Source organism: Stenella coeruleoalba, assembly GCF_951394435.1.
Source record: "Stenella coeruleoalba genome assembly, chromosome: 1".
Lineage (NCBI taxonomy): Eukaryota > Metazoa > Chordata > Mammalia > Artiodactyla > Delphinidae > Stenella > Stenella coeruleoalba.
Window position 1 is genome coordinate 38080129 of NC_137169.1, and position 26336 is coordinate 38106464.

Sequence of the window (26336 nt, forward strand, 5' to 3'; positions counted from 1 at the left end):
CCCCAGCTTCCTGCCCCATTTCTCTCTTTGGTTAATGATAGCCTCGTGCTTTCAGACACGAGGCTGCCGTGGGGGGCCACCTCTCCTCCATTCCTTCCCTGGTTTATTGATGTCACCCTTGGACCCCAGCAGGGCTGTGCCCAGCCCTGTGCTTAGTGGTGCCGGAGTTCCGCCAAGCCTGGATCCCATCCCTGAGAGGCTCCTGGGCCTGTGTGTGTGGAGGATGCAAGCACGTTGGCTCTCTTGTGATCAGGGCTGGGGGGAAAGGGTAGACGATGGGGCCAAATGCTGCTGAGGGCGGCGGAGGTGGTCAGCGAGGAAGCGAGTACCCCCTGCGTTCCACCTCCACCTCTACACTGTGGTCCAAGCCACCTGCCTCTCACCTGGACACTAATAACCAAACTGGGCTCCCTGATTCCTTCCTCACCTGTCCGCCAATCCATTCTCCATACAGCAGCCAGAGTGATCATTTAAAAGTGTATATCAGGGCTTCCCTGGTGGCGCAGTGGTTGAGAGTCCACCTGCCGATGCAGGGGACACGGATTCGTGCCCTGGTCCGGGAAGATCCCACATGCCGCAGAGCAGCTAGGCCCGTGAGCCATGGCCGCTGAGCCTGCGCGTCCAGAGCCTGTGCACCGCAACGGGAGAGGCCACAACAGTGAGAGGCCCGCGTACAGCAAAAAAAAAAAAAAAAAAAGTGTATATCAGATCCATCCACCTCTCTCCTTAAGACCTTGCAATGGCTTCCAATCAACTGCAAATAAAATCCAGTCTCCTCCTCGAGTCCTGCGAGGCCCCACGTGACGTGGCCCTTGCCCACCCCCCTGCCTCCTCCTGGATATCTCTTCCTCTCGTTCGTTGTGCGTGCTTCAGCCACACGAGCACCCTTTGGTCTCTCGATCGTCTCAAGCTGGTCCCTGCTCCAGAGCTTCTGTGTTAGCTGTCCCTCTGTTTGGAACACTTGGCGCCAATGTCACCTTCCCTGATCACCCACTTGGCAAACAGTCCCCCTTGACACCTTCTAACATGCCACCGTTTGTACTTTATAGCATTATCACTATCTGGAATCATACTTTTTTTTTTTTTTTTTTGGTCTCCACTCAGGCAAGCTTCCTGAGAGCTGCACTTTGTCGTGCTCAGCCTGATACTCAGCATGTGGAACAGTGCCTAGAAGGTGCTTAGTTAATTTAGTGAACATTAACTGAGCGTCTCCTAGGGACCAGGCGCTGTATTGGATGCTGGGACTGAAGTGATGAATGCGGCAGACTGGGGTCTTGTCCTCTCGGAGCTGCATTCTGGAGGATATTCGTTGACTGAAAGGAGGCAGGGAGGCAGGCGGTTGTGATAGTAAAGATGTACGTATTTAATGAATGAAGTGATCAGGTGACTTTTAATCAGGACAAGGGGGGGAGGACATTCTGAATATGAGCCATCTACCTTCTGGGCACTTTATAGTGATCGTGTCATTTTATCCTATTCACCCTGTTGTCAGTGTTTGTGTCCCCATTTTACAGAAAGGTCCCACAGCTAGAAGCAGGGGAGTTAGAATCGATATCTGATTCATTCGGTGTCAGAGCCTCTGCCTGGTGTCCCATGATGCTGAGGCACAGAGGAATGACAGCATAAGCCAGCCGCCGCCTCTTCCTGTCTGACCAGTCCAGCCACCTCAATACCCTCTAAGTCACGTGGCTACTTCCTGGTCTCAGCCTTTCCCCTACTCCCCGGTCCACTGCCATAGCTTCTTGCCTGGCCTCCCCTCTTCAGACTGGTCTTCTCCAACTGTCTTTCCTATGGCAGATGAGTGACCTTTCTAAAAACAAACCTCATCATGCCTAAAACCTTGTGCTCAGTCCAGACTCCTGGCTCTGACCCACAAGGCCACGCTTCCCCTGGCCATGCAACTGACCACTCTGATTCCTCCTCTTCCTTGGGGCCCTGAGATGGTGCTCAGGGCACTGCACACCTCCCACCTCCATGCCCTTTGTTCACTGTGCTTGCTCTGCCTGGAATGCTCTTCCTCATGTCTCCACCTGAAGATCCCCGCCCCCCACATCCCACTATTCCAAGGTAAGGGTGGTCATCCTCTTACAACTGTCAGGCTGTGTTGAAAGGGCTTCTTGGTGCTTCTGTCCATGCTCGAAAGCAGGGGCTGTGTCTTAATAATAGAATCCAATATTGGTTAGGTTGTGGAGTTGATAATCCACTATCTCATTGGAAAAAGTAGGCATTATTACTTCCATTTTATAGATGAGGGAACTGAAGTTCAGAAAGGCGTTGCTGATTTGTCCAAGGACAAAGACTTGAACAGAGAAGAGTTGAATCCACATGCCCGACTCCAGACTTAGTGTACTTTCCTTGTCTGCACAATCATCCCGAGGACAGGCAGTAAACACCCTCTGGGTGCCAGGTTCTCTGCTAAGTGACCACAACACTGGAGACAGAAGCCACGTCCAGGCACTGTGCTCCTCTGCTGGTGTCTGTTTACAGAAGGGTTGTGATATTGGAGTTTAGGACACACAGAGGACCTGCCACTTGTCCCTAAAAAGCACCATCTTTTAGGGTCATCCCAGAGCTCCAGCTTGTTGAGAGCCTTTGGGATCCTGGCTCTGTTGCCCACTCTTTCTGCTCTGCCTCCCAGCTTTGTCCATCCACAGATCTGAGCACTGGACCTCTCCAACCTCATCCAAGTCGCCAATAAACAATCAGATCAGAGCCATGGAAAGAGCCGTGGGGTGTGTCACCCCAGACCACCTGCTCAGACAACCTGGGCATAAGAGATTGCCACATAATTAAGTCTCATCAAGTCTTGAGCGTCCCAGCCAGCCTTGGCGAGACCTCCCAGGTTTCCTACACAGAGATTGGGAGTGGCGGCCCTCTGCACCTGAGGCAGATGAAGTCACCTAGGGTCAGGGCCGTGTGGGGTTTGCCCTTGCATGTCCGGCACCCAGCATGGCGCCTGGTACTCAGTGGGTACCCAGTGAAGGCCTGTTGAATGGAGGAGTGGGTGATTTGTTATTAGTGAACCCTTTTGGCCCCACCTGTTACTTCCTTCTCATCCTAAACAGGAATGTCCTGGTCAGCCCCTGTCCTCAGCCCTTTTCACATTTATCTTAACTACTGCTCTGACCTTGCTTTGTGCCCATAAGGACAAATAGCTCCCAGTATATATTCAACCTGGGACTTTCTCCTCGTCTGCAAGTCCTCATCCATCCAGTTCCCCATCTCTATACCCCCTTCATCTCCATCCATCCAATAAACGTATTGAACTCCTCCCACAGGAATTACTTCAGGGTAACCAATCAGAAATAGTCCCTGCCTGAATGGCGCTTTCATTCTTCTAGCAAACAGACACCAAGTGCACAACTACATAAAAACACTTGTTAGAAGTGCAGTAAAGCAGAAGCACTGCTTTATCAGAGTAAACTAAGTGGTACCTGGTTCATCCTGGGTGTGTGTGTGTGTGTGTGTGTGTGTGTGTGAGGGAATGCTTCCTGAAGGAAGTGACATTTAAGCCAAGAGCTGCATTGTCACAAAAGCCAAGGAGTGAGTGTATTTCAAGAAGGGTGGTGGCAATGGCTGCACATGCTGCTGAATTAACTTCAGGGAGATTGTTGAGATGATTTGGCATAAACCAGACTGGATTGGGTGGAGGAGTGAGTGAAAGATGAGGAAGTAAAGGCAGCAAGTGTAGATAACTTGAGAAACTTGGCTGGGAGCGGAGGAAAGATGTCAGGGTGGTAGCTATGAAGGATGTAGATCTGAGAGAATCTTGGAAAAAATGTTAAATTATTTTTTTAAGATGGGAGAGACTTAAGCGTGTTACATGCTGCTGGAAAGGAGCCATAGAGGTAATAGAGGAGATACATCGAGATAAAGGCGGGAAGGGAGGGTTCGACCTATCTATCATTCCTCCACTTAAGAAATATTACTGAGCAGCTGTCGTGTGCCAGGCACTTTGAAAAAGGCTGACAAGGTACTTGCTTTTACGGAACTTATTTTTTTTAGGGAGGAAGGCAAGACATAAGTAAATAAGATAATTTCAGCGAATGGTAAGTGTGATGAGGAGATAAAATGGGGTGATGTAATGGAGGGGTGGAATCAGGAAAGGGTGATGTAACAAGGCCCCGGGTGCTGCAGGGGTGGTGCAGCTGCCAGATGGCCTGGGGGAGCTGAGCCGTCAGGGGAAGCCAGGGTTCAGTGAGGGGGGCGGTGTGGGGAAGGGAACGGTGGGGGAAGAGGAGGAAGGACGCAGGGAGTTTGCTGATGAGGAGGGCTAGTTCCAGAGGCCCCTGGGAGATGGTGAAGAGTGTTAGAGGGTGGATGACCTTGGGGTTACTCTGTAGGTTGTGACTCCACATCCAGCCCTGGGTGACCCTGGGTGCTCAGACTCAACATTACGAACCACAGACCCGTCTCCTTCCCACCAAATCTGCTTCTGACTTCCCAGTCTTGAGGGTGCGGCCACCAGTCTCCTGTTCACTGGTGACTGGCAGCCTGAGATGTGACCGACTGCTCCCCTCTCCTCCTCTGATACAGACGACTGGGCCCAAACAGACAAGAGTGGAAGGGCTCCCAAATCAAGTCCCTCCGGCTCTACTGCTGCACATCTTCCCCATCTTTCCTGCCCCTCCTCCAGGAGTTTACCTCCATCCCCTCACCCCACCCCACCCCACAGATTCCTTCTCTGCACGCTCTCCCTACTGGTAGGGAGCTCCTAGTCCAATGAGGAAATGGGACATGAGTCTGGAAGGGACGACCAGTAGACTGGGGAGGCTGGAATCCCCGGGGCAGCAGTGTGGCCTTGCTTTGGGAATCAGGAATGAAAGTCTAGCTGGGCTGGCGGGGGCAGGGGTGAGTGCTATGCCTGCCTGCCTCAGTCCTCACTTCCTTGCATCATGTCCCCTGGGACGGATGCCTTCTGAGCTCTGCTTGCCCCCCCCCCCCCACGATGTCCCTTCCTTTCTTCTCTGCCTGAGCCCCAGACGCCCGCAGAGTGAGCTGCTAACTCTGGGCGGCCGTGGGCTGTTCAGTCGTTCTCCCTGTGACCTATGAGCCATGTTAAGGGCGTTGGTGATTATCCTTCAAGCCACAGGCAACCCCATCCAGAACTGGTGCGGGTCAGATTAGGGTGCTGGTGGGGTGTCTGATGAGTGGGATGGGGGAGGAGGACGTGAAGGAGGTGCGATCAGAGCCTGGTCACCTGCCCACCTGCAGTCTTGGGCTCCTCTTCAGGCTAGTTTCTGCCAAAGCCCCTTCTTCTGCATGGCCTGAGGAACAGGGGACTTTGTCCAGATAGGGGATAAGTCCAGATGGCAGTAAGAACTGGCTGGGAGGAGGTTGGGTTCTGTCAACACCTGGGACCATGGCTCCTGCCCCGTTGGGGAACAGGCGTGGGAGTGTGCTCTGGCTGTGTAGCTGACAAACACGAAGGCAGCGCTCCTGAGGAAGCAGATGGCGCCTCCGCACGACGCCTGTGGCGGCTTGGCTCTCTTACTCGCTGGTGGTGCAGCAGGCTGCAGCCCTGAGTAATGATCCCAGGGCGCAGAAGCGCGGAGAGGGGGCGCTGCAGCAGATGGCAGCCCTGGCACAGCGTCTCCGGCAGCAGGTGAGCGGACATTGACCCCTGAGGTCCCCAGCACTCAGTCCCAGTAGTGGGTCCCACCTCAGGACAGGGCCCCTCCTGTTGCTCCATCTTCTTCAGAAGACAGGGAGCAGCCCCCCACTCAGCTCCCCATCCTGGCTCCTTGTGTCCCTGTCAGTTCCTCCTCCATCTGTGTATTTTCCCTTTCTCCCAGTGCCCAGCACAGGGCTCAGCAGAATTGTGGGTGTTTACCTGGGCTATTTGTTGAAATAAAATAAACTTATGGAGGTGATTGGAGGTAGGAGGCCAGAGCCCTTTCAGCCCCTGAGCACCCCCAGACCCCACTGGGACAGGACCCTGCTCTACATATTCTGCCTCTCACCCCCCCTCCCCCCGCCAGCACAGGGCTCTGCAAATGTTTGCTGAGCACATGACAGGTGCAAAGCACATGGGGGCACTGGAGATGGGGTCCTCCCAGGAAGCTATGTTTCTTAAAAGGGGGCTTGGACAGCTTGGCTGGGGATAGTGCAAGGCACTGAGGCAAGTCACTGTGGCTGGGCTGGGCCTCGCAGTGAAGCGGTTTAGCTGCGGGTAAGTCAGCAAAGCCTTTCCAGAGCGGCAGAGGGAGCGGGGGAAGGAGAGGCATGGAGACAACTCTGCCCCATGCCTGCGGTTTGCCGTGTGGCCTGCAGGATGTGACAGTCCCTTTCTGGGCCTTGGGCTCCCCAACTGCCCCAGGAGGGGTGGGCTGGTGATGTCTTGGGTGATAGTGGCGGACTCCCTCTGGGAGCCCAGGGAGCGGGGGTTGGGGTAGTGCCTGAGGTGCTGTCCCCGTGCTCTGGAGTTCCTGAGTGTCCTCTGCTGTCCCCTGGACGGTGATTGATGGCCCAGGCAGCTTCTCTGCCCGAGCTGCTGCAGTTCCTGAGAATGTGTATTAATATTAATTGGGGCTAATTAGTTGGATAAATCAATCTGCCCCCAGAGAGCAGCTGCCCCTCCCTGGTTGATGAGGAGGAAATCTGGGCTAATGGGGTTGCTGCGGCGAATCCGTGTGATGGAGAAGATTCCTGTGTGCGTGGGGAGGTCGCATCTGTGTGCATTGGTGAGTTTATGTTCCTTTACTGCAAACAGTAAATGGTCTGCTTGTGTGTGCCTCCTGCTGGCGTTTTACTGTGTGCTGGATGGGTGTGTGTCTGGCTGTACGCTGCCTGGGTTTGGTTACGGGCCTTGGTGTATGTGCCTGGCTGGGTGTGTACGTGTTACTGATTGGCGTGTATTCATCTAGGTAGGTACGGCTGGCTTGGGTCTGCATGTTCGGCTGAGTGTGTACACATGGTGTCGTGTGTCTGATGTGTGAGGAAGTCTGAGTCTGGGTGTGTCTGGGCATCTGGTTGGTGTATGTGTGGTTGTCTGGGATAGGTAGCTATTGGCTGGGTACCTGGAGGGGCTTGTCTGATTGGCTGGAGGAGTGTAAAGGGTTTGGGGTGAGGTTACCCATGGTGTCTCCAGCCTTCCCTCAAGGCCTCTTGGCTCTCAGCACCTTATTCTCTTCCCAACATAGCTACACATGTCTGTCCTGGGCACCTTCTCAATCAGACCACTCCTCTGCCAGGGTTACCCTCAAGGCCTCAGATGACCAGCTTTCTGACCCAGGCAGGTGGGAGGTTGAAACACAGCTCAAACCCTCACAGGATTCAAACAAATACAATTCATTGCCATTTAGGAATATTTCGCAAAGGATTCCCCTGGGTCTTGTCTCTGCTGGACCCTGGGGACAGATTCATTATACAGATGAATCTAACATCTGACCCAGGCTTGCCTTAAAGAGGCTCCCGGTCTGGGTGGGGTGTGATGGAAACAGAGCTGTGCAGACCACGAGGGGAGGCAGCTCAGCTGAGGGTGGAGAAGGCCAGATGCCCAGGGAGCTGTGGGGCTCAGCAGGAGGGGTGATTTCTTCTGTCTGGAGAGGGCTGGTGGGGAAGGCTTCACAGAGAGGTGGTGTTGGAACTAAGCCTTGCAGGACGTGTAGGAGTTTTCCAAAATGAGGAAGGAACAGGAAAGGCAGTACCAGAGAGAGAAAAGCCTGAGATAAGGCAGTGTTTCTATAGAATACTTAGAAAATAATATTTGTAGGGTCCACTGGCTGAAGGTTGCTGCCTAGGAGGCTCTGGTCACCTCAGGTTGAGGGGGTTTATGACATTAAACATATTTAACAACCACTTTGGAAATATGAATAATAAATCAGTCTACTAAAAACTTCAAAATATATTTTCTTTGATTTTCAAACCACACGTGGAGGCAGGACCAGCTGAGCGTGGAGAAGCCCCGACGTACCTGGACCTGTGGGGCTTGGCAGGATGGGGTGATTTCTTCTACACTACTGGGCGGGCCAAAAAGTGCCTTCAGTTTTTTAAGTAAAAATAAAAGCCACATTTTTCATTTTCACCAGGAACTTATTGAACGACGTATTCACCCTTTTGTTCCACTACCTTCTGCCATTTTTCAGGCAACTTCATAATTCCATCTTCCCAAAACTTTTTATCTTTTTGAGCAAAGAACTGTTCCAGGTGCCTTTTACAGTCTTCCAGGGAATTGAAATTTCTTCCACTAAGAGAATTTTGTGAAGACCAAAATAAATGGAAATCCGAAGGTGCAATGTCTGGTGAATATGGCGGATGAATCAGAACTTCCCAGCCAAGCGGTAACAGTTTTTGCCTGGTCATCAAAGAAACATGTGGTCTTGGACTTCCCTGGTGGCGCAGTGGTTAAGAATCCGCCGACCAATGCAGGGGACACGGGTTCGAGCCCTGGTCTGGGAAGATCCCACGTTGCCGTGGAGCAACTAAGCCCGAGCGCCACAACTACTGAGCCTGTGTGCCACAACTCCTGAAGCCCACGTGCCTAGAGCCCATGTTCCGCAGTAAGAGAAACCACAGTGAGAAGCCCACACACCGCAACAAAGAGGAGCCCCCACTCACCACAACTAGAGAAAGTCTGCACACAGCAACAAAGACCCAACACAGCCAAAGATAAATAAATAAAATAATAAATTTATTTTTTTAAAAAAGAAACATGCGGGGCTTCCCTGGTGGCGCAGTGGCTGAGAGTCCGCCTGCCGATGCAGGGGACATGGGTTCGTGCCCCGGTCTGGGAGGATCCCACATGCCGCGGAGTGGCTGGGCCCGTGAGCCATGGCCGCTGAGCCTGCGCGTCTGGAGCCTGTGCTCCACAGCGGGAGAGGCCACAACAGTGAGAGGCCCGCGTACCACAAAAAAGGAAAAAAACAAAAAACAAAAAAAAACAAAAAAAGAAACATGCGGTCTTGCGTTATCCTGATGGAAGATCATGCGTTTTCTGTTGACTAATTCTGGATGCTTTTCGTCGAGTGCTGCTTTCAGTTGGTCTAATTGGGAGCAGTACTTGTTGGAATGAATCGTTTGGTTTTCCGGAAGGAGCTCACAACAGAGGACACCCTTCCAATCCCACCATATACACAACATCACCTTCTTTGTTTGAAGACTGGCCTTTGGTGTGGTTGTCGATGGTTCATTTTGCTTGCCCCATGATCTCTTCTGTTCCACATTATTGTACAGTATACACTTTCATTGCCTGTCACAATTCGTTATAAAAATGGAACATTTTCATGACGTTTCAGTAGAGACTTGCATGCGGAAATATGGTCAAGAAAGGTTTTTTCGCTTAACTTATGTCAACCCAAACATCAAAGCAATGAACATAACCAAGCTGGTGCAAATGCCTTTCAACGCTTGATTTGGATATTTTGAGTATGTCAGCTATCTCTCACGTGGTATAACGTTGATTGTTCTCAATTATTGTTTTGATTTGATCACTATCAACTTCAACTGGTTTACCCGACTATGGAGCATCGTCCAGCGAGGAATCTCCAGTACCAGACTTCGCAAACCACTTTTGACACGTTCGATCAGTCACAGCAGCTTCTCCATACACTGCACAAACCTTTTTGTGCGTTTCAGTTGCGTTTTTACCTTTCTTGAAATAATAAAACATAATATTGCTGAAAATATTGCTTTTTTTCTTCTGTCTTCAATATTAAAATGGCTACACAGGGCTTCCCTGGTGGCGCAGTGGTTGAGAGTCCGCCTGCCGATGCAGGGGACACGGGTTCGTGCCCCGGTCCGGGAAGATCCCACATGCCACGGAGCGGCTGGGCCCGTGAGCCATGGCCGCTGAACCTGCGCGTCCAGAGCCTGTGCTCCGCAACGGGAGAGGCCACAACAGTGAGAGGCCCGCGTACCGCAAAAAAAAAAAAAAAAAAAAAAAAAAAATGGCTACACAAAAATTCACCAATTTTGGTAAGTCTTTTTTTAAATGCAGGGTGATATGACAGCTGTCACATACAATCTAACAAAATTGTTTCAAATGAAGTTAAAGACAACTAAGTGCTACCAGAGCCATCTTACGGAAAAAATCGAACGAACATTTTGGCCCACCTAGTATATACTAAAATGGCTTAAAAGCAATATAAGTTGAGGCTCAATTCTTTCATCAGATTATTCTAATAATTTCCAAATAATTTGTTGATGTTTAGAAAATTTGTGGGGATTGTCTGATGTGGTTGTCATCTTTTGAAGATGTCCCTATCTTTCAAAGCTCTCTCAATAAACTGAGTCATTAGGTGACTTGCAGTCTCATTAAGTAGAGACTTTCTCTCCACACCAATACATCCATTCTTGGGCTGAGTCTAGCTCAGCTTCTGCTGAAACAGTAGCACTGACACTCACAATTCCTAGGTCTTCTAATGCCCTCCGAGATTTTATATATTCAAGCATCTCTGTTGTCAACTAAGTCATAAAACTGTTATTAGCATGTCATATAAATTACATCGAACCTGATCTTACAGGCCTTGGGAGAACCTGTGTAACACGGTAGTTAAGAGTGTGGTAGTTAAGAGAGTGCTGGGCTGCCTGTGTTCAAATCCTGACTCTGATGCTTACATTTAAAATAATTTCTCTATGCCTTAACCTCCTCATCTCTACAATGGGGTGATGATTATAATTATAGTATACAAGTAAGTTAATAAATGTTTACAGTGGGTATACAGCAAGCACTATCTAAGTGATAGTTCTCATTTTAGCAATAAAACTAATGTCCTTGCTGAGTGGGCTTTTAGTGAGTTTCAGTGAATTTATTCTAATAGATTTGTTCCATTCATCAGGGTTGGTGAAAAGCTTCCTCGGGCCCTTGAAAGCCCCCCACCCCAGCACTGGCAGAGGAGCAGTCCCAGCAGAGGCCTGCAGGGCCCCCCTTTGTGTCTCCTGGCCTGCTCTCCCCACCTCTCCCCAGCTTCCCGAGAGGCTGCCATTTTCACCAGTGGCCACGCAAGGACAGCTGCAGGGCAACGCTAGCCTCAGGGGTCCAGATGGACGCCGGGCACTTGCCCTCAGGGTGTCACCAGGGGTACCACCTCCCCAGGTAGCTATGTGGGAATCGGGGTTGGCGTTCAGTCTTGATGGTGTGCCCGTGGACTGGCGAGTGCTGGGTGGTCCCTGGTGGGACTGGTGGGGCTCCTCAGGACTGGGGAGAGAAAGTCAAGGGATGAGCACAGGCTGGCCCTCCGTGGCCCCTGAGGGAGTCAGAGGCTGTGCCTAGAGGAGCCCTTTTCTTGCTGGGCTGTGAAGAGAGGATGCAATCCCAGGGGAGGCGCTAGGGCAGCTGGGGTAGTGCAGTGCTCAGGGCAGTGGCTCTTTGCTAAGTGACTCAGAAGGATTTCAGTATCTTTTAGGCACGGAGGGTGCAGCTGTTGAGGTGCATTCTAGCCAAATGCTCGCCCTGTCCAAGGTGATGCTTATCCGGGCCCTCCTGAAAGTCCTTGTGTTACCGACTAGGGTTCTTGGCCTTCCCCAATCCATAGAAATCGACTAGAGGCCAGACAAGAAATGCAGGCAAGGCTTTACTGGGGCCCCTGCTGCAGTGGGGGAACGAGAACAAACAACAGGTTCCCTTGCTTTCTCACTCCCTGAAGGGGGGCAAGCTTGTTTCTTACATGGGATGAGGGTAGGGGTGTGTCCAAGGGTCAGGACAGAGGGGTGGCTTAGGTGTTTTGCCCACCCCTTAGGTGGTGTTGTGTGCAGGGGGCATGCGCAGGGCCCTGCTTTTGCTCCCGACACCCTGCTTTTGCTCCAGGTTCTGCAAAAGTGGCAGTTGGGTTTTTGGTCTCTTTGTATCTTTTGGGTCCAAAATTTGCCCCAACTGTGCATGTATGCAGTCATTTTTAGTCCCATACAGTTTCTTTGTATTTTGTTGCTGGAGGAGAGGTGTGTCCAGGTGCAAGCACTGCAGCACAGCAGCAAAGGGGCCCAGGTCCCAGCAAAGGGTCCCAGGTCCCAGCCTGTCTCACTTGTGGCAAACAGGCTGGGGAGCTCTGAGCTGAGGCACGGAGATGGCAAAATGGCACAGTGAATAGAAAGATTGGGCAGCAGTATACGGGAGGGGAATAGGCAAGAAGAGGCTGGTGAGATGGGCCCACCGGAACCCAGGCAGAGAAAGGGCCTAGGGCAGTGCCTGGCACCCAGGAAGTGCTTCATCAGAAAAGCTCCCCTCCCAAGAGCCATTAGAGAGTAGCGGTGAAGCTACAGATGACTTGGGCTTAAGTGTCCCCACCTTTATGACCTGGGGCAAGAAAGTTAACCTCTGTGTCCCAGTTGCCTTCATTGGTGAAACTGAAATGATAATAAAAGCACCCATTTAAGGGTTTTGGTGAAGATTTAATGCAATGGGACAGGCAGAGTGCTTGACGTGTTCCTGGTGCTGGGTAAGTACTGGGTAACTGCGAATACTGGTGTATCTGTGTGAACACGTTATATGTTTATGGTGAAAGTCTTTAAACCATCCTGAAGAGAATGGTGTTGCAACTTTATTCTGAGGGCAACTGGGACCTGCAGTCAGATTTGGGTTTTATAAGTTCTGGAAAGGATCACCCAGGCTGTAGTGAAGAGGCTGAGTTGGAGGGGTAGAGTCTAGAGGCAGGGAGGCCAGTGAGGAGGCTGTAAGAAAACTGAGAGACAGAGAAGGTTCTAGGCAGGAAGGAGTCCGAGGTGGGAGATTTGAAGGAGGCAGGACCCCCTATTGGCATTGTGTGTGGATAAGAGAATGGGCACTGGGGCTGCACAGGCCGGCATGAATCCAGGTCCTTGGGTAAACAGCTCTCTGTGCTTCAGGGTCTTCTGCTGTAAAATGAGAAAATAACATGACCTACCTCCTAGGGTTGTTGTGAGGAGTAATATGAATTATTATATGTAAAATGCTTGGAATGGGGCCTGGCACGTATGAAGGGTTGTAACACATCTATCTCACATGTGATTGTGTTAGCATTATATCAATCCATGGTCAGAACTTGGGTCTGTCACTATTATGACACAGTGTGAGTGTGTTTCGTGTTTGGTAATTGCAATCATTGCTGCTTTTGTTGTGGTCATCCATTTACAATGCTTGGTGTCTTGTAGAAATAAAATACAGTGTGTGTGTGTGAAAAGAAAAAAAAAAAAGAACTTGGGTCTGAGGATCCAGGGTGATCTTGAGGTTCACTGCATTGGTGACACAAGTAGCATCAGTTGGGAATCTCACGAAGAACAGGTTTGACAGAAAAATGATGAGTCCTGGATGACTGTGGGTCCGTGAGTGGGTAAATGGGTCTGAGGCCTGGTGGGAAGTGTGCCTGGACTGGAGAAATGGGGAGATCTGGGCACTGTGGGGCCCATGTGGCCACTGGGGTTGCCCAGGGAAGGTGGACAGGTAAGGAGAGAGGAGGGCCAGAGGAGACTGAGCGGGAATTGCTGGAGAACAGGGGAAAGTCAGGGGAGTTGAGGGCAAGGAGAGTTTCCAGAAGGAAGGTGTCTCAGAGTCAGACGCTGCAGAGGAGAGTAAGGTGAGGATAGGAAGAATCCAAGAAGCCTTGGAGCCCCCAACCTCCCAAGAAAACCCCTTTGTCTCCCCTGCTCCCCTCCAGGACCAAGAACGCTCCACCCAACCCACACTCCAGCTTGCCAGCGGCAGGGTCTCAGCTGGGACCGTGGAGGGCAAAGGGAGACAGCTTTGCCTTCTTGAGTGCCCGCCGTGTGCTAGGTCCTTGTCACGTCACCCTTGCCCCTGACCGGAGTCCTGAGGGCTGATCCAGGCCTGAGGGCTGATTCAGGCCCTCCCTCACACCCTGAAGGGCTGAGCTTAGAGCAGCTGGGGGGCTTGTCTGTGCTCACCTGCATGGCTGACTCCTCATTGACTTCCGGTCCTTGCCTCTCTGAGGAGACCTAGGCCATGGGAGGGGAGCTGACCAGTGCTGTGGTTAAGGCTGGCTCCCAGCTCTCCTGCCACCCACGCTGGACCTTGCCCTTCCCCAAGGTCAGACCAGCAGGGGTGGGAGGACTGGAGAAGAAGGAAAGGTGGGATGCCGGGCTGAGCTCTGAAGGCAAACCTCACAGAACTGAGCCTCACTTTCCATAACCCCTGTGTCCCAAGATGTGCCTGTAGAGTCACTCCCACTCCCCTGGTGTCCCTGCTGGATAGCGGTACGAGGAGGGAGGCAGGCCTTCTCTGTGCCGGGCCCTGGGCTGGACTCTGGGGAGGCAGACACAGAAGAGGACACCTGTGTCCCTGCAGGGCTTTCATGACAACCGGGAGACAGACCAGGAGATGTCTTTAATGCTAAGGTTGAGCACAGGAACATGTGATGAGCACACTGTGTCCACTGGAGTATGTGGACGTGATGTTGAGTGTGTGAGGGGCCCTGAGTGGAGCAGTATGACATCTGCCTGCTCCCCAACTCCACAGGAGCCAGAGCTGGACCCCAAGCCCATTCTTGGAGCTGCCCCAAGAGAAGTTGGCCCAGAAGCTGCGGGCTGACAAGCTGAGTCTGGAGAGCATCCTCTGCAGCTACCTTGGGGGCGGGGTGGGGGGGAAGGTTGGGGTCAGGGCCCAACCCCGGGGCTCTGGGTGGAGTGGGGGATGTCACCCGTCATTGTTCTGCTTAGAGGAGTTGCGGGACAGGTGTGACCCTGTGGCGCTGCAGCCAGCTTGGGAGGTGACTCGTGCCACAGTCATCTGTCACTTCTGCTCTGAGTCAGGGTGGGCAGAGGGGATGGGGTGACTCAGTGCCCTGTGCCTGGCCACCCCCTGAGCCCCCCTCTGGTCTCCCTCAGAGCTGCTCAGGCACTGAAAGTGCACCAGGAGGTGAAATGCCTGACAGATGTCCTGGGGGAATGTGAGGAACAACGGCAGGCATTGAAGAAGGTGAAGAAGAGAGAGCGAGGCCTTCTCTGCGGGGTCTCCCCCAGCCTCAAGGCTACCTATGACTGCGTGGTGAGCCCTGGGGGTACACGTGCATGTATACACATGAGCATCTGAGTGTGTGACATTGGGCAAGTTACTGAATCGAGGCTGTACAGTTAGAAACTGGCCAACTGGGAAACCGAACCAGCGGTCGGGCTCCCAAACCCCATCTCTTAACCACCGTGCTGTGCTCTTCTGCCATCTGTGAATCCTTCTAAGCGTGCAGCACTTGAGTCTCAGAGGGCAAGAGAATGCATGTGAGTGTGAGTGGAGTGGGGATGAGAGTCTGTCCGCTGGCTGATTCCACTCTGACCCCCAGGGGCTGGAGCTCATGTCACTTCCCTGCAGGGCCATGACTTGACATGTGGCCTGGCCCAGTTCCTGGAGAAGCCGGTGGCCAAGGATGGGGTCGTTGTGAAAGGGCTCAAGGCCGGGTAGCTATTCCCTTCGTTAAGACCAACATCCCCCAGACACTGCTCAGTTCTCTGCAACAGGCAGGCCGGGGCCGGGGCTGGGCCCAGGACGAAGAGGGAGCTGAGAGTCCAGACTCAGCGCTGAGGGTGAGGTGAGGGCCGGTCACGCAGACCTTGGGACCGAGGTTCTTGGGCAAGTCTTCTCTGCCCTCTGAGCCTCAGCTTCCTCATCTGACAACGTGTGGGTGGACTCCATGCTCCCTAAGGGCCCTCAGGTCCCAAGGTTCTGGAAAGTTACATCTCTGTTTCTATTCCAGCTTCTCTCTAATTGTTCTTATTCTCTATTCTCCTCCCCGCCCTGCACCCCACTCAGCTGTTGGTGTATCTATTTCTACCTGTTTTTGGAACCTGTTCCCAGTTCTGATAGCAGAGCTGTGGGCTCCTTGATCCTTATTTGAGGAGTTGTGGTTGGTGACTCTTGCAGCAGCAGCCCCTCACCTCAGCTGAAGGGACACCAGGAGGTTTCCAGCACCCCGGGTGGAGCTCACCAGCCCTGGGGGTGACTCTGAGGGAGGCCGGCCTCTCTGTGGGCGGGCCAGTCTTCTCCAGTTAAACCTTCCCCTCCCAGCCCCTTTTCTTCTGCTTCCCTCAGCTTTGATTGCAGAGATTCAACCCTTTGAACTTAAGACACCTGGGGGCTCCTCAGGGGGTGAGGGAGCTCTCCCGGCAGGAGGGAGTTCCATCCTGGGCATGGGTACCAACCCTGGTGGCAGTGTCTGCCTTCCAGCCAGCTTTAGTGGTGTCTGTGGCCTCCCAACCACAGGATACTGCCTCAGGTACTCGGTGGTGGGTTCCTCCAGCCCGGCCTGGAGGAACTAGGGGTCTGGTCCGCACATCAACTCTCATTAGCTTAGTACTAGGGGAAGTGGGTCAAGGTAGGAGGGCTTCAAATAACTCCTGCCTCAGCCACAGCTAAACACACCATGTTTGGTATGGGTGGCAGTGGAATAGACTGTCCACTCATTCATTACTTCATTAATTCATTCATCTGTATATGCATCCATCTACCTACCCTTCCCCTTACTCATACATCAACCCATCCATTTATCCGTCTATAACAATTCCCCATCCATTCATCCACCCATGCAGTCATCATCCCAGTCTCTATCCATCAAGCAATTCCACCATTCATCTGCCATTTAATTTATTGGACAGACACTGTACTAGGTACTTGGGATGCATCAGTGAACAAAATGGACAAATATCCCAGCCCTTGAAGAACTTACACACATCCTTCCTTCCATTCGTTCATTCATTCATCCATTCACCCATTTATCTCTCCATCCATCCACTCAACTGGTCATCAATCAATCCATATTTGCCTCCATTCATCCATCCACCCACCTCTCCATACGTATTTCCATTAATCTTTCCATCTATCTTGCATTCATCCGTACATCTATCCACCCCTCCACCTATCTTTCAACCCCACTCTGAGTACCTACATTGTGTGGGCCCTGTAATGGGGACACAGAACACTCTCAGACCTAGTCCCTGGCCCTATTGTGCTCTTAGACATCCGAATGGCTTAGTCAGCAAGTGATCGAGGCTCTAAGAGAGGGTCAAATCTTGTGGGAACTTACAGGGTGAAGCTGACATTTTCTTCAACAGAGATTTATTAAAAGCCTAGATTTTAAACTTTCAGAGGCAGGTCAAAGGCAGGGAAGGCTTCCTGGAGGAGGCAGTGTTTGAGCTTGGATTTTTAAAATTAATTAATTAATTTATTTTTGGCTGCATTGGATCTTCGTTGCTGCACACGAGCTTTCCCCAGCTGCGGTGAGCGTGGGCCATTCTTTGTTGCTGGGCGCAGGCTCCTCATTGCAGTGGCCTCTCCCGTTGCAGAGCACAGGCCCTAGGCGCATGGGCTTCAGTAGTTGTGACGCATGGGCTTCAGTAGTTGTGGCACATGGGCTCAGTAGCTGTGGCTCATGGACTCCAGAGCATAGGCTCAGCAGCTGTGGCGCACGGGCTTAGTTGCTCCGCAGCACGTGGGATCCTCCTGGACCAGGGATCGAACCCGTGTCCCCTGCATTGGCAGGCGGATTCTTAACCACTGAGCCACCAGGGAAGTCCCTTGAGCTTGGTTTTGAAGGACGGACATGCAGTGGCATCTAGAAGGCTGTAATTCTGTAAGCAGCCTATTTTGCCTGGAGCGATATGGGTGTGTGGAAAGGCTAGAAGGGGAAGTTATGGAAGGAGTTGATAGTTTAGAGCCTTGAAGGGCAGTCAAAGAGCTCAGATTTATGCTGTGGGCAGTAGAAAGTCATGGGAGGGTTTGAAATAGCTCCCATTCTTGTGTGCTGGGTCCCAGGGGAGTGCACTGGCTGGGTGCTCAAGCCTCTTTGGCACCCACGGCCTTCCCTTCAGGTGCTGAGCTGGGCTCTGGGTGGGTGGGGTTTTGCAGCTACTCCGGAGTTGCCTCTGCTGTCGAGGGGAGGAAATCAGGTGAGGTCTTGTCCGCCTCTGGCCACATCCATTCAAAGACAAACCTGCCTGCCTTTCTCCAAGGACATGTCACTTGTCCTGTATCTCAGACAGACTGGCCCCACTGGTGATCAAGGAATCTGGGAGAAGGTTCTGCGTGGCTCCCTAGTCCAGTGACTCTTGCCCCACTGAGAGGTGCTTTAACCTCTCCTAGCAGTCTCTTCATGTTCTGCCCCAGATGAGGGTCTCCTTTCAGGCACTAGCGTCGCTTTAGCCAGTCTGCCGACTCCACCCGTCCTCAACCCCTGACCCAGGTTGGCCCCAGGGCCTCTTCCGTTTGCCCTGATCATGGCCCTGGGTCCCACCCTCCGAGGCCAGGCAGTGGGGGTCCCCAGAGCAGAAAGGATGCGGTGTATCTGCCTCCCTCCGCCCCCTCTGTGCAGTGACCACAGCGGCTGGCCCCACGGCCCGGGACGTGAAGAGCCTGGCGCTGTGCCTGAGAGCGCTGCTGATTGAAGACGTGCACCCGCTGCACCCCACCGTGCCCCCCTGCCCTTCAGGGAGGAGGTGAGCCAGGTGGGGGGCAGGCCTGGAGGGCTCCCTCCCCCCACCCCTCATTCCTCATTGGCGGGTCTGCTGTCTGACCCCCTGTGAAGCCCTCCTTTCTCAGCCCAGGGTGCAGTGGGCAGGAAGCCCACACGCTCGGTCAGTCAGCTGGATGCCCGCTGCTTTGGCTTCTCTGCCGCCCTGAGCCGTAGAAGGTATCACCCCCAGAGAGGGAGGGACCCCAGCGTCATATACCCAACACACACAGAGCGTACTCAGCAAGTGTGGTTTAGAGAGCCTGGTATCGAGTGAAGCTGGGCCCTTAGGCCTCTAGGTAACCCTGGCCAAGTCACATCACTTCTCTAGGCCTCAGTCTCCACACGGGTATAATGAAGAGGTTGGACCAGAAGACTGATGGGGTGGAGGTGGGAGCAGGGTGGGCCCCACCCTGTGAGGAAGGCATCCCCCTTCGGTGGTGGGGACTCTGGGGCTCACGCCTATGATTCCCATAGCCGGGGTTTCTGTTGCCTCCATTTGGCTGTAAGGAGTGCTCTGTCCTCGAAATCCCTCCTCCCCCACCTCCCACGCCCCGGCAGCTCCTCCCTGCCCTGCCTCCCCTTTGAGAATTGCCCGGCCAGTCTCTTCACCCCCGTGAGCCTCAGGTTTCTACCACACCGGGTGGCTGTGCAGGTTAAATGAGCTCACAGTAAAGCACTTGGCAAGGGGCTGGGTCACAGCTAAATAGGCAGCTCGAATTCTGTCTCATCTCTGTGTGGGCTGAGGGAGTGGGCATGGCACGAGGCTTCTCACGCCCTGCTGTGGGGCTGAGGTGGATGGAGGTGAGGGATGAGGTGGTACCCTCTCTCTAAATCCTGAGGGATACAGAGAGAACACAGGGCAGAGCAGGACGAGCTCCAGGCCCTGACTCGGCCTCTGTCTCCCCAGGTCATCCCCTTCGCTATCCGCCGTGCCGTGTATGCCTTCTTACACCTGCAGGGCGGGGGTCCTTTTGCTGAGGGAGGGGCCCCTCTTCTGGAGAAGGTGTATGTCTGCTGGGACTCAGATATGGGGCATGGTGGAAATGGGGAGGGGGCTGGTGGCAACTTGAGCCCTAGGAGGGGAGCTGTGGGCCTGGGCTGGTGGGATGCCTCCGGCTAATTGTGTGACCTTATGCAGCGAGTCACCCACTCAGGCCCTGTCTTCAGAATGCACGCATTCCAGGGGTGGTGCTGGTGAGAGCAGAGTGTTCCTTTGGGTCTGACCTCCCTCCGTGGCTTATCTACCGAGGGGAAGCTGGGCGGTGGGAGCAAGCCGGTGGCTGAAGGCTGTAACTGACCAGCTCTGTGTCTGTGGTTCCTCAGTAAGGGGGACATTGTGGACCCCAACATGAAGGACATGGTCAGCCAGCTCCGCCTGCCAGACCCACTCAACTGCTTCTTGGCCTGGATCCTGAAGTACACAGTGAGTGTGGGCCCAGAGCGGGAGGGACTCGGGGGGGGAAAAGGGCCCAGAGAGGACAGGGGCTCAGAAAGGGGAGGGGCTCCCAGGGGGGTGAGGTTGGGTCAGAGAGGAAGAGGAGGCCCAGATAATGTGGTGGTTCAGAGAAGGGCTCAACAGGAGAGGAACTGAAAGAGGGGGGATAGGGCCAAAAGAGAGGAGTGCTCTCAGAGAGGGGAGGGGCTTCAGAGAGGCTCAGTGATGAGGAGTGTCAGTGAGAGGGAAGGGGATTTAGAGCGGGTGGGACTTAGAGAGGTCCCAGGGCTTGGTGTGGTGGTCAGGGGCTTAGGGACAAGCAGAGCAGAGTTGCTCTTCCTGGACCCCTGTCCCGGGCAGGCTGGTGTTGCCCTGTGGTTTCTGAAGTCGGTCTCCCCATCTCTCCCCTCCTCTGGGAGCCCTGGACTGGCCAGAATTTGGAAGAGACTCATGGAGTGGGGTGAGTAGTTGAGTCTCCTCAGGTCCAGCTCACGAGGGTTTTCCATGGGAACTGGATGAGGGTCACGTGGCTGCGGGGAGCTTGTCTGCTGGGGACAGGGCTGTTTAGACTTTGGGATCCAATTAGCGTTTTAGAGTCATGCCTGACATGGGGTTAGATTTAGACTTTTGGGTGTGGCTGGGACCGGGGCTGGGGTTAGATTTGGAGTTGAGATCTGAGTGCGTGCTAGAATTGGGTTAAGCTGGGATAACGGTTGGGCCTGAGTTGAGGTTAGGTTTGGGTTGGGGTTGGGGTTAAGGTTGGAACTGTGGTGGGGATGTGGCTGGGAGAGGAGGCTGGTTTGGGCTTGGCCTTGCTGTTGGGCTTGGCCTGGTGTGCTTGGAGTTGAGGTGCTGTTTGGAATCGGGGCTGGAGCAGCCTGAGGGCTGACCTGGGGCCTCGCAGTTTAGGGGAGGGGACCTGTGATTTTTGTGGGGGACTGTGGGTCCCTTTGGCTGGTGGTGGTGGTAGGGCTCTGATCAGGGGATGTGTACTCTTGGGAACATTGGACAGGCAAGGTGTCTTGGCCAGGGGACAAGATACAGGGTGATTCCCTGTAGCGGCTGCCAGCTGATATGCAGCCGGCATTGAGGCCAGACCCTGCCTCCTGGCTGTCATGTCCCCGTTTGTATGAAAAGGAGTCCTCCCGTGCTGACCTTTGGACTTCTCAGTCTTCCCCATTCCCCAAGGACACCCAAGAAACTGTGAGAGCAGCACACAGCAGTGGAGGCGATGTATGCCTGGGGAGACCTTAAGGGACTGCTGGAACAGGGGCAGCAGACACCTGAGTGATGACAGGAGTAGCCCAACAGGAGGTAGATCTCTGTCTTGGCCGGCAGGGCATGCCCAGCTGCACCAGGGTGGTGACCTAGGAGGTTAATGTAGTCTGCCTCCCTGGGGCCAGGTTGATGCATTGTCCCCCAATCACTGTAGCTTCAGACTCCCCTTCCCATCCCTTTGCCTTGGCCCCTGGGAAGACCCTGACATCCCCCCGTCCTGCCCCCATCTCAGTCTGCATCTCACAGCCTGGGGATTCTTCCTGGTGTTTAAGCTGACTCGGCCTGGCAACACCTGACCTTGTCCTGAAAACACTGACCTCTGCCAGTCTTACCCTCCTGCCCACCACTATCCCTGCAGGCATATCAGCAAGAGTTCATAGCCAAGTGGATGTCCCTGGACCTGGACGTGCCGCTGGCACCAGCTCTGGAGACCCTGCCTTCTATATCGGCTATCCTGCCATGGCATCAAGTGAGAGGGCACTGAGTCTTGGCGGGGGTGGGGTGGGTGAGACTAGGAGTCCAGGACCTTTGAGTCCTGCCACAGCCTCTGTGGCCTTGACCTCTGATGCTATTCACTATTTTAAAATGTTTTCTTAAGTTGAGAAAAAATTCAGATTACATAAATTCACCATTTAAAGCGTACAACTCAGTGGGTTTTAGTATATTCAGAATGTCATGCAACCACCACCACTATCTAGTTCCAGAACATTTTCATCGTCCTGAAAAGAAACCCTGTACCTGTTAGCACTCACTCCCAATTTCCATTCACTATTTTTTTCTGTTTTCTTTTGGCCGCGTCCTGCAGCTTGTGGAGTCTTAGTTCCCGGACCAGGAATCGAACCCGTGGCTTCTGCAGTGGAAGCGTGGAGTCCTAACCACTGGACCACCAGGAAATTCCCTCCATTCACTTTTTTTTTTCTCCATTCACTTTTTAAATGAACTTTATTGGAGTATAATTTACATGCAATAAAATTCACCAATTTTGAGTAACTTGATGAATTTTAACAAATGTATATATACATGTATAACCACCACCATAATCAAAATATAGACTATTTCCATCATCCTCCAAATTCCCCTCACGTCCTGTTGCAATTCACCCCACCCCTACCTCCAGCAACCACTGGTCTGCCTTCTGTCACTACGATTTTGCCTCTTCTAGGACTTCATATAAATGGAATCATGAGGTATGAGGCTTGGGGGTCTGACTTCTTTCTCTTAGCATATCCATTCACTCTTTTTTTAAAAAAAATTACATTTAAAATATTTATATATTTAGGCTGTGCTGGGTCTTAGTTGCAGCATGTGGGTGGGATCTTCCTTGCAGCATGCGGGATCTTTAGTTGCGGCATGCGGGATCTTTAGTTGTGGCATGCGGGATCTTTTAGTTGCAGCATGCAGACTTCTTAGTTGCGGCATGCATGTGGGATCTAGTTCCCCGACCAGGGATTGAACCTGGGCCCCCTGCATTGGGAACGCAGAGTCTCACCCACTGGACCACCAGGGAAATCCTCAAATGTTACGTTTTTATTTTTATTTATTTTTTGGTCCCATGGCATTTGGGATCTTAGTTTCCTGACCAGGGATTGAACCCACGCCCCTTGCAGTGGAAGTGCAGAGTCTTAACCACTGGACTGCCAGGGAAGTCCCCCCCATTCACTCTTAACATGCTTTCTGCTGCCTCACTTACAAAGGCGGCCTCAGCCCAGGCCACCTGCAAATGTAAGCCTCAGCACAGGGCAGCAACCCATCCCCAGCGCAGGTGCAGGTCTCAGAGGTGATACCATGCAGAATGCAAACCCACCTCAAGCCTGGAGTCCTCTCCTCTGGGTTCCCCCACGTGGCTGCCCAAAGGCACACCCCACATCTGGCTCTGCTCTAGTGCCCTCTGTCCACCTCACTGCTGCTTTGATGCTCACTCCCTGCACACAGGTGACTGCTGGGAGGAGCTGCCTTTTCAACTCAGGATTGCACTGCGCACTCCAGCCCTCTTGGAGCCCCATGTACTTGAGGGCATGGCTGAATCCTCTGCTGCCCACTAGCTGTGTACCTGTGTACCTGTCTGCCACCTCGGTTTCCCATTTGTACATGCGGGATAGTAATCCACATCTCACGGGGTGGAGAGGAGTCAAGGACTCAGCAACACAGAGAGGGGAGCACAGTGCCTGGCACGTGAGTAAGGCTTTGCAGAGCGGATTCTTTTTTTAAAAATTTTTATTGGAGTACAGTTGATTTCAATGTTGTGTTAGTTTCAGGTGTACAGCAAAGTGAATCAGTTATATATTTATAATAATAATCAGTTATATATATATCCACTCAGATTCTTTTCCCATATAGGCTATTACAGAGTATTGAATAGAGTTCTCTGTGCTATACAGCAGGTTCTTATTAGTTATCTATTTTATATATAGTAGTGTGTATATGTCAATCCCAATCTCCCAGTTTATCCCTGACCCCCCCATCCCTGGTGACCATAAGTTTGTTTTCTACATTTGTGACTGTACTTCTGTTTTGTAGATAAGTTCATTTGTATCCTTTTTTTTTTAAGATTCCACATATAAATGATATCATATGATGTCTTTCTGTATCTGACTTACCTCACTCAGTATGAAAGTCTCTAGGTCCATCCATGTTGCTACAAATGGCATTATTTCATTCTTTTTATGGCTGAGTAATATTCCATTGTATATATGTACCACATCTTCTTTATCCATTCCCCTGTTGATGGACACTTAGGTTGCTTCCATGTCCTGGCTATTGTAAATAGTGCTGCAATGAACAATGGGGTGCGTGTATCTTTTTGAATTATGGTTTTCTCAGGGTATATGCCCAGTTGTGGGATTGCTGGGTCGTATGGTAGTTCTATTTTTAGTTTTTTAAGGAACCTCCATACTGTTCTCCATAGTGGCTGTATCAATTTACAGTCCCACCAACAGTGCAAGAGGGTTCCCTTTTCTCCACACCCTCTCCATCATTTACTGTTTGTAGATTTTCTGATGATGGCTCTTCGGACTGGTGTGAGGTACTACCTCATTTGATTCACATTTCTCTAATAATTAGTGATGTTGGGCATCTTTTCATGTGCGTTTTGGCCACGTGTGCAGAGCGGATTCTGATTTTCTCCTTCCCTCCACTGTGGGGAGCAGGAGATAGCGGTCAGGCCGACCACCTGCACTGAACTGGCTGTTACAAGCAGAGGGCTGCAGTTCCAAGAAGCACCCTGAGGGAGTGCTCACCCACATTCTTTCCCACTGAGTCTTTTCTGAGCAGATAATTTTCTGGGCTTACCTGGATCTTCCTACAGGTAGATCTTCCTACTGGGCCCTGTACAACATCCTGAATTTCCCTGCCGGTGTGTTGCCCGTCACCACCGTGATGCTACAGGATGAGGAGAAACTGGCCTTCTACAGGGGCTACTACAGAGATCGTTCCGAAAAAAATTTCCAGGAGGTCAGTTTCCCTCTCTGCCTCTCTCCCTGTTGGGGTGGGGCCGTTCATTCCTGGTGTTCGCCCTTTATGACTTCCGATGCAGTTTCACCCCATCCCTGACACACTATTTGACCTCCAAGTCAACCTCTGTCCTTGTCAGGGGAGAGTACTTTGCAAAAGCAGTGGTTTCCTTAACACTTCTGGAGGAAAAGTCGATCCCAGAGGCTGGGTAGGCGGAGCAGGGCGAAGGTCCCTGGTTAGGAGCTTACTCTGTAACTGAACTGGACACTGACCCTCTCTGGGCCTCAGTTTCTTCCCCAGGGAAACGGGATTTAAAACATCTACCTTGCAGGATTGTGCTAAAGTTTAAATGGAAAAAGAGTGAAGCAATTAACATAATGCCTTGTATGTAGGAAGTGTTCAATAAAGGCTACTGTTACTAATTCAGAGAGGGCTTCACAAAGGAAATATTTCCATGGACCTATTTAATTCATGGTCTAAAATAACCACCCTGACTTGGGTGAGAGAGAGGAAGAGAGAGAGGGAAAGAGAGAGACTGGCTCTGAAAAGTATGCATGTGTCTGAGTCAGACATTAAGTAACTTATTTTTTCTGGAAATTGATTTTAGTGCTAGAGTTACCCAGTGGAACTGCTGACCTGAATTCTGAGAAGATAACAATAATGATACTATCTAATGTGTTTTGAGCTCTTACTCTGTTCCAAGAGCTGTTTAAAAGTGCTGTATATATATTAAATCATTAAATCCCATAACTGTCCTGTGAGGTTTTGCAAATGAGGAAATGGAAGCACAGACAAGTTAAGGGACTTGACCAAAGCCACACACCCAGCTGAAGTGAAGGAGCCAGGACTTGAAGCCATGTGACCTGGCTCCAGAGACAAAGGCAAATAAGGGCTTATATGATATTGTCATAAAGCAATGAAAACATGTTTGAATGCCTACGACTATGCTTGGACTTCATGGCAGGGACTCAGGCTCAGCCCCTATGTTCCTGGGCCTGTGTTTGGGGTCAAGGCACCCCTTTCATTGCAGAAGTGTAATGAGACTCTGGGTCAGGGATTTGCACATTCTTCTTTCCTTTGCTGAGAACACTGGGGTGGATACTCGGTTTTATATTTCATCCTTATAGTCAGCTCTCTACACAGGGAGCAAGTTTTATATCTTAACCTTGGAGAATTGTAGCCAAAGCAGAACTGTTTTCCCAGGTTCTGCTGAGAGCTGAGGAAGCCTGGAAATCTAAGATCCAGGACGTCTCTACCTTAATATAGACTGGGGGTGAGATATTTGGATTAATGCACACCTGAAGGTGGTGAGGAAGGCTGGACACGGGGTCTGTGAGCAGGAAGCAGGCTCTGAGTACACAGACCCTCTCTCTATGCAGGTGGTGAGAGGATCTGTGGGGCTTTCGGCGGCTGTGCAGGGCACCGCTTTGCCATGAGAAGAGGAACTGTGTCTCCGGTTCATGAAGGAGGTAGAGGCCTTGGTCAAGAAGCACAGGGAATCCAAGTGACAAGACACTCCTTCTCCTGGAGGCCTTTCTACATCCTCACTTAAGTCTGCTCTCGATGTCCCTTCCTTCTCATGAATACCAGATCTGCCTCATTTCTCCTCCTCCTGGAAGCCCACCAGAGTTTTTGTTTGTTATCCCTCTGCGTGTCTGCTCAATACAGACGCCCCAGATTATCCCAAGATAGGGAGCAGGATGAAGTGCTTAATAAACATTTTGACTGGCCAGCCTTGTGATCTCTGGTCTAGGTGGGGAGGTGGGGCTGTAGCCTCTGGGTTGTCTTCTGCCTCCAGCTGCTCTCCT

General features: G+C 52.0%; 1 pseudogene across 1 annotated transcript; it reads left to right on the plus strand.

Annotated features, from left to right (window-relative positions):
- Nucleotides 1-5155: 5155 nt before the first annotated feature.
- On the plus strand, nt 5156-26036 carry LOC307195921 (fatty-acid amide hydrolase 1-like; annotated as a pseudogene). Its single transcript has 13 exons — nt 5156-5179; nt 5510-5605; nt 14387-14504; nt 14765-14914; nt 15233-15424; nt 15950-16143; nt 17725-17743; nt 18225-18348; nt 19273-19370; nt 19689-19788; nt 21437-21547; nt 24383-24528; nt 25908-26036. The product of its transcript is annotated as a fatty-acid amide hydrolase 1-like (transcript).
- Nucleotides 26037-26336: the final 300 nt, after the last annotated feature.